The following is a 9,466-nucleotide window of genomic DNA, read 5'->3' on the forward strand; positions in this document are numbered from 1 at the left end:
CAATATCTCCATGTTAGCGATGTTCGGCATTCATATGGACTAAGCAAGAAAAGTCTAAATTCATGATTGCCGGTATTTTTTATTTTTTTTACGTCGCACCGACACAGATAGGTCTTATGGCGATGATGGGATAGGAAAGGGCTAGGAATGGAAAGGAAGCGGCTGTGGCCTTAATTAAGGTACACCCCAACCCCCCAGCATTTGCCTGGTGTGAAAGTGGGAAACCACGGAAAACCATCTTGAGGGTTGCCTACAGTGGAGTTCGAACTCACTATCTTCCGAATGCAAGCTCATAGCAAGGCGATCCTAACCGCACAACCAACTTGCTTGGTAAATTCATTAATACCAATCTCTATTATCATAGCCGGTACGATAAAACAGAAGAAGACATATACGATCGGAAATTGTATTCTCTGTAACTTTTGTTACGTAATATTCATTAATAGGATCAGAGAAGAGGAGAGGGAGAAAACATTTACAGTATTTACAAATGTACTGCTAGATTTTCATCTAGTTGCCACAAGACACAATATACTAAAATCAATCAACATTGACAATCTGTTGTGAATGCGTTTGCATTTAGGCCTATACAGTATTTGACAAGATATCATAAATTACTTTTCCGTACTTATTTCTTCATGGATGACGGCCACGGAGATGGCGATGATGCTCTCCATAATAAACATTAGACCCAACATTGCGAGAACTTGGGCCACGGATTGTTTCATAGATATTTGAGAATTAGATTTTAGGCCTTTCACTAAACTACTTTGATACCCAGCGTGAAGAAAATTATTTATAGCGTAGACTGTAGTGCCTCATTACCCGATTTTACATACCGTACCGATTTTCATTCAATTCTGTTCAGCCATTTTCTCACGATGCATGTACATGCATACGTACATACATAACGGAAATTAAAATTAAACATTGCATTGCAGTCCACATTATTCACATAGTACCTACAAAACATGGTGAGACCAAACGGCTGTGGTCATTTTCTCCTCCATTTCATAACTAACTACATGACACAAGCGCAGGAAACTGTGTTTCGAAGACTTCGTGTGATAGGCAGAAGTAGGTACAGAACCGGCCTTCTCTTCTCTGTCCTGCCCCGTCTGTCAACTTACGATGGTGCAATGATTTGTATGGATTACAAAAATCTGCACTGTGCTGCGCTGCTTTAGCGGCTTCAGCTGCATCGCCTGCATCCCAATGTGCGCCCGGCCTTAGTCTGCTGGTATTTGAAGGTGCTCAAATACATCAATCTTGTGTCGGTAGCTTTACTGGCATGTTAAAGAACTCGTGCATGACTAAATTACGGCACCTCGGCATCTCCGAAAACTGTAAAAGTATTTAGTGGGACATAAAGTTAATTAAAACAAACTTCAGGATGAAAATCACTTCAAATTGCTTACCATACAACTTTGCACCTGCGTTCCAGACTTCAGGCTCATGTCATTATTATGTCGTCACAGATGAAGAAAGAAGTAGGCTTGTGACTGATGTCAGAGTAATCTACGACAGTAGACAGTGAAGACTATTAATTTTTAACTGTCTTATATTTGAAATGTACAAATTAAGTAAATAATTAAAACATTATCATTTACTGTGGTTAAATAGTTCATCTAAGGATTTGAAATAATGCACCGCACCCAGAAAACTGGAGCTGCTTCAAGATGATGATGGTGGTGGTGGTGGTGGTGGTGGTGGTGATGATGATGATGATGATGATGATGATTCAGAATAATGAATGAGGAACATGTTCTTCACCAGAAGGTTCAAAATCATTACTCATTTTCTTTATCTGTTTGATTGCAATTATTGCAATATACCACTACTGTTGACTGTGAAGAATAAGACAACTCTCATCACTTGTTCTTTACAAAGACGGGACAGAACTATTCAGTGAGTAGAACAGTTTCCTGTAACTTTTACACGAGCTCCATAGAGAACAATACTCCATAATGTGTTCGTATGATGGTTTTTTAACATCTCAGTCTCACTCTAGTGATGGCAGTCTACTCAATTTATACAGCGAGTCCATTCATTGTCCATGTCCTGTTCTAATCGTGTTGAGGCCAGTTGTTGAAAGCTGGTAAGTCGGCTGTGGGAAAAGGATGGTCCATTTTGTTTCAATTCATTCATCCAGAACTTTCATTAAAATTATTTTCTTGGAGATCACCAGGATCGTAGTCAATTTATGGCAGTGACTTTAGTATTTCAAGACTTGGGAATTTGTTCATCCTTATAGTACAAACAGTGATTGAGAGCTACTTGAATACAATCTTTCCCTACAACCAACACTGTAACACAGTATTCCTAATTGTTCTTGCTCTAGAAAAACTTAGAAATATTTAAGTAAACCTTGGGGAACTCCAGCTGCCTGGCACATATTTTAACATAATACAAAATACTAAATTGTATTGTACAGTAGGTAAGCCAAATTGTAATTCAATAAAAACTTAGAAAAGTTATTATTTAACCCTATCAGAGCCTCCATGGCTCAGGCGGCAGCACCCCGGCCTCTCACTGCTGGGTTCCATGGTTCAAATCTTGGTCACTCCATGTGAGATTTGTGCTAGACAGAGCAGAGGTGGGATAGGTTTTTCTGGGTACTCCGGTTTTCCCTGTCGTCTTTCATTCCAGCAACACTCTCCAATATTTCATTTCATCTGTCAGTCATTAATCAGAAGAGTGTGACGGGCTTCGGCAGCCGGCACAATTCCTATCCTCGCCGCTAGATGGGGGCTTCATTCATCCCATTCCTGGCCTGGTCGAACGACTGGAAACAGGTTGTGGATTTTTTTTCATTATTTAATCCTCTTCATAAAAAGGTAATCACTTCAGTTTTACAACTTACAAAAGCTGTTATTTACAGAAAGATTATTTATATGAAATCATTTCAAATTAAGTCTGCCCCCTGGGCTGATTGGTCAGAATTGAGGCCTTCAATTCAGGGGGCCTGGGTTTGATTCCCAGTTGCGTTGAGGATTTTAATCACGTCTGGTTAATTCCTGTGACTCAGGGACTGGGTGTTTATGTTTGTCCCGACACTCGTCTTTGTATACACACAGTATACCACACTACCAACCCCCACAGAAACATACAATAGTGAACACATCTTCCACATAGCGTTGGCATCAGGAAGAGCATCGACTGTGAAACAGGGCAAATCCACATGTGCGACATATTTTGCACCTGCGATCCCGCCAGGTTGTGAAATACAAATTTCTAAAATAGTTTGCTAAAATGTTATTATGGAAATCAGCACACTCTAATGTAAAACAAAAATATAGTAGTGAGAACACCAAAGGCATGCATTACTGCCAACTGAAGCCGAGGGATTCAGTCGACTGTGGTATACTGACCAATTTCTTTCCTTGGCACCACATTGTAGCAAGTCTGCATGACAAATCATCAGCAAAGTTAGTGCAACATTCTCTACAGAAAGACAACAGATGAATTATGACTTCTTAAATATTGTATGCATTTCAACGGACATGCCGCTCCATCATAACGAATATGTGGCCTCTGCAACACCCGCAAAATCCATAACATAGATCTCCCTCTCTGACTCCAAACTACATTTGATGGTTGTTTTCAGGTTAAAGACTGAAAACTCTCTTACCCTTAGAGATTCCAAAGTTATTAATATCAGTTGGTGCTCAGGTCAGCAGTTGGCCTTAACATTAGGTAACCGCTCCTTTTTCCTTTTTTCCATTCTCCTGTCTCACCTACTCCCCTCTTCCTTTACCTCATAACAGCATCTATTTGTCAATAGGAAGCAGCCGTGGCCTTAATTAAGGTACAGCCCCAGCGTTTGCCTGGTGTGAAAAATGGAAAACCATGGAAAACCAACTTCAGGTCTGCCAACAGTAAGGTTCAAACCCACTATCTCCCGGATGCAAGCTCACAGCTGCACGCCCCTAACCGCTTGGCCAACTCGCCCCATAATAGAGATCACTATCATTCTTATTTTATCCTCCGTTGATGAAAGCTGGACCCATGTCTTTCTTTTATGTGCACTCTAACCACACATGCCATCTGTTTGGTATACGTTTTGTACTCATAATCTGATGTATAACCTATAAGGTGACAGGAAGCCTATGAAAGAGACCTCGTGACATGATAATGGTATATATAATATTTTGTTGTTGTTTTAAACGAGTTATTCCGTATCCTATGGTTGCAGTCACAGCTGTTTCCATCACAAGTTGAGAAGGCTAGGGTCTCACAATGGTGAAACACCCATACAGGATTTTGACAACGAGAGAGCTTTTGCCTCTTTCAGCTTGTGAGTTTATATCGTTCCTGATTATTAAACATGTGCCATTAGAAGAGTTTACCAAAGATATTACTGATTATTATAAGTTGAATGTTACTGTTTTGTCCTTGGGTATGTTATCAACCTCTCTGTAATACCAGTAGAACCTCATTAATCTGGACCAATTGGGATAATGATTATAATGATGACTGTATCCAAGTATCCTCAAATTTTGAAAGTGCTTCAGTATAAAATAACCACAATAGCCTTATTGCTGACTGTAATGAAGTTTTCAAGTTGAGTTTCCACAGGGCAGTTTGGACAGTGAAATGTATGCTTAAAATCTTGAATTGTGCCACAGTCACAATCAGCATTCTGTGTATAATTCCATCTTTTAAGTATAAGGAATTCTTATTCTGTTAAGGTTCTTCTGGACTGGCCAAGGTTGTAAAGTATAACCTGAAATTCCTTCTATTGGCTGATTCCAATCAGATAGTGTACACTGTTGCTGCTAATATTATTGCTAAGAATGCTTGGTGTGGCTGTAGCTGCCTAGACATTATTAATGAGAAATGATACTCCTCCATGACCTGAGACGTTGAGACTATTTCATGACCATGGAGAGGATGATGATCGTCCACCTCTTGTCTTGAGTTTTTCAGTTTCATCTACTACTTACTGTCAGATTAAAGTGGAACTATGCCAGAAGTGTGGCATAGCTTTTTGATGTTTGTTGGTTTGAGAGGCAGCCAGAAACTACACAGCGTGTATCAAAGCAGTGTCCATTTTCTTGGAATTGGTAGGATTGACCCATACAGAAAGCATGGAAAACATTTCACTTTTTATCTTGGATTAAACAATAAAATCTAGGCCACTATAATGTTACTCCCAGTAAGATGGCTTATGGGAAGCCTGAGTAGTCTGTGCAGAAAAGACTCCCACATCTTACCCAGCCAGTCGTCAAAAGCATTGTCTGACGAACTGTGTGAGAAAAAAGCTATTTATGGGATAGGTTGCATGAAAACATTGAATATAGACATCAGTTCATGCAATCATATCCAGGATATATCAGCAGTGCACTTAAAGCATTGAAGAGAGAAATTCAACAATGTGAAGAGAAGAAGAGATTGAATATAAAGCAGTTTGTTCTGCAAATCAGAGAACACCTTTCAGTTTGGTGGGATACTAGAGAACAGGAAAGGAAAACATTTCAATCTTATTACATTGATTGCTTTTTGGAAGATGTCTAGGAACAGCACAAGACAGAGGTTTAGAGGATAATAAAATAAGACAATATTAAAGTTGACATCATGGCACTGTCAAAGATCAGGTGAAAAATGCCCAAGATGGAGGATCGAGAACATAATAAAGATAAGCTGTTTCAGAATTGTGGTGGACAACTCCTTTGCAAGGAAAGAAAGGAAGAAGATTGTTTTTAAAAATTGCTAGAATTGATGAATTAAAGAAACGTGTTGTCTCCTGCATATATTATTATATATAGATATGTCATCTGAAGGATATATTACAATAATAGTATTCTCCTTGTGGAGAAATAGAATGTTCATCATAAACCACCTTCTTTTTGAAGTCTGTGGCATGCTGCATGTTTAAAGCAGGGCAAAACTGATAAAATTTTACTCTTCGTTTCAGTAAAAATCCAGGTCAAGTGATTGCTTTCCTCTGTCTTTTAGTCCAAGTTATGTTGAAAAGCATTAGGTAATTTTCAGTAGATACAGACTGTTAAGCATGTCTCTCTTCAATTGCCACAATAGCACACAGGGCAATTTCTCTTCTTTGTAACTCCTAATATCGATACGTTCAAGTGTACTGACAGTCAGCGGTACTGAAATTCAACTTGCTGTGGTATCACGTATGTTCTACATTGTAATGCTTTACATTTTACACTCTATTTAGTCTTAATGCCTTTGTTGCTGTTTTAATGTGCTTTACTGTTATTTTAGGTTATTTTAGTTTATCTGATCAGCTTATTCTCCCACCCTCCCAATCCAGCCAAGAGGTGTATCTTCAGTAGCATTACTTTTCAGGAAGCAAGAACAACAAATTTGGTATATAATTGTTATATGTTTGGATTTGAAAGTCGCTGATTTTTGTATGTACTCTACAACATATTCCTAAAGAACTTATGTTCTTACATGCAGTGGTGTATCTGTTGTGCATATATATTATTTATTTTTTACCAGGTGCCAAAGTTAGTTACACTAGAGACTTGCTTTGATAAGCATTAAAATTTCACTTACTCTGTTTTGGCAGTAAATGCATTTCCTTCTAGATAAGAAAATCCATAATATATACCTTTTTTTTTATTTTTGTATGCTATTCTGGTTCTAAGGTGGCCGGCAATTTGTACTGCAGGCTCTCTTATTCGCTTCACTTAATTTATTTTTTTTCCTACATTACATTTTAGCTTAGAAGTTCACAGTTGGCTCTTTTTCTTCCAAGTATTGGAGATACTTTGTTTTGCAATTTTGTACTCTGAATAGATACTAGCCAGGGATGCACCCTTTTCAAGTTCTTCTGTTACAGCTCACTTTTTGTGTCCAGAAAGATTCTTGTGTTTGCACTTCTGTCCAGAAAAAGGCTTACTCAGTGACATAATTAAAGGGAGAAGAACGCATGAATGTGCATATGAATTGTTCTACTCTTTACTATATTCATGTAAGGTCTTTTCTCTTTTGCTGCACTTATTGAAGTGGTATCGGTTCACATATTTTCTCACACAATTTGCACACACATTCGTCATTTGGTTCGTGATATATCTCTTTTACACATAGCTTATGATGAAATCCGTGCACAGCTAGCCTGTTGATGGCACTGTGCATATTCTGATTTGGGCCCACCCGTTCTCTACTTATCATAGTATCTGTCACATAAAACTCCAGCCAGATTTCTTCTCTTTTGCTTAACCTCAGATTTAGTTGAGCAATGGCTTGAGGTGTCGATGGTACAGAAAAATATCTAAGATCCTCAATAAGGAAAGACTCCTGAACTAATTCATAAGCTAGTCTAGATGGAGATGTCTTAGATATACCTAAAATCCTTTTCAGAAAGATAGCTTTAACTTTTTCGAGGGTAGTAAGGTCTGATATTGACAATTTGTTCCAAATCAAATCTATGCCGTTTGTGTCAAAATGGGTAGTATCTTTGCATGAAAAAGTTTCATTGCCGAGCCTATTGATATTTTGGTTGGTTCTTGTATATCGTAAATTCCTCTTATTGCTGCTGCTGATCTTTCCCTCACATTTATTTTGAACGAAGATCCTGACATTTGTAGAGTGATGCTGAGGTAGCAAAACTTGTTTACTGTAGTCAAGTCTGCCACTGCATATGAAATTCTGTCTGTCGCTGCTATTCTTCATCCTTTTCTGAAAAACCATACAAACCGTCTTGTCCTTGTTAACCTGGAAGTCTATCAACAGTGCTTTATGCCTATGCAGATGACATGATAATAGGATCGAGAAAGAGAGAAGACCTTCAGATCGCGGTGGATACTCAATGACATCATGACAACACATTAAATACAGTCTGTACAGTCCATGAGACCTGTTAGATACAGCAGCTTGATAGAATAGAAACTGACTGGAGTGTTTATCCACAACAAACAATGTTAACGATCACAGAAACTATGCAAAAAATGCGATTGTTGACTTCCAGCCATTTTCAAAACCTTGCATTCTGCAGTTTTGCAAGTTATTCTTCTAGATTTAGTGAAGTCCAGCTCATCAGGGTCCGGATTAACAAGGTTTTACTGTACTTGAATTATTCTTTATGTGTTATATGATGAATAGTGATCTAGTCCTGTAGCTAGTGTTAGCATGAATTTCACTTTAGTTACTAATGAGTAGGTCAAATTATATTGAATATATTGAACAGACTTGAAATAAGAGTAGTAAGAAAGTTAGGAGTTTGAACTTCCCTCAAGCTGTTAATCTCATGAGACTTATTCTTCTGTTGTTCAGCTCTTTTATTTTAACAGACTTTGAGTGAAATTCTAGTCAAATAAGAACTTGAACTGAACTGCCTGAATAATACACATATTTGGTGCCAATAGATGTATACTTTTTTTAAATTATTTTGTTGTATAGTGTTGTTTAAAATGTATCTTCCAGTTATATAGTTGGGCCCATGAGAGTTGAAGTCTGACATTTGAACGGCGAAAGCAGTAACTACAAAGTACGCTGCATTGTCATAGTTACCTCAATCTGCGACATATCACCCTTTCATACAGGCTGAATATGTAATTAACTATGTTGGCCTAATGAAGTTCAATAAACCGTTCCTAAGCTCGTACTAATAATCCCAGCGTTTAAAGACAGAACACGTCATTGCTGATAAATATGAGATTTCATATTCACTAAACTGACAAGGGCACATGTTAAATAGAGAATAGAACTGTACAATTAGCCAACTGATTAACTTACAAAAAATAAACTAACAACAGAAATAATATTCAGGAAACAAACACCTAAATTATTACATAAACCAGCAACAACTTAGTACAGCTAACACAGTACTACTCTGAATCACAAAAGTGACTGAGAGCAAGCCAACACACGTGGTGATAGCATCCCTAAATGTGGCAGCTTTGTTATCGTTGCCATAGCAACAGACCCTTTTTGAGCAGCGTTAGTCAACTTTTTCTCGCTGGTGGCGCTAAACGTCAGACTTCAACTCTCGTGGGCCCAACTATAGTTACCATCGCTATGTAAGCTCCTGCTGCATAAGGGATCCATCAGGATATTGAGACACCATTTATATTCATCCTCATGTTAACACAGACACTGCAATTTCTAACTTGGTATTTATATTCCATTCTCTTCATAACTGCTGCAAGCTGTTTATTTGTAAATTTCTTAAAGTATTCTGGACCTTGTGGTCATCTGCAATTCATTGCAGATTAATAAATAAAGAGAACAAGAAGTCTATTGTTAGTCCAGCCCCGTGGTGTAGGGAGCAACACATCCGCCTGTCACCCAGCAGCCCCGGGTTCGATTCCCGGCCGGGTCAGGGGTTTTTAATTGTAAATGATTAATATCCCTGGCCTGGGGACTGGGTGTTTGTGTCGTCCTTGACATTCCTTTCCTCGCATTCAACACTACACTTCCGCAATTCCAATTACACGCAGGTTCATATCATATGGTACAAGTAGGGGCAAAAGATCTCTATAGTTTGACGCCACGA

The sequence above is a fragment of the Anabrus simplex genome, chromosome 8 (genome assembly GCF_040414725.1).
Source record: "Anabrus simplex isolate iqAnaSimp1 chromosome 8, ASM4041472v1, whole genome shotgun sequence".
In the NCBI taxonomy this organism is placed as follows: Eukaryota; Metazoa; Arthropoda; class Insecta; order Orthoptera; family Tettigoniidae; genus Anabrus; species Anabrus simplex.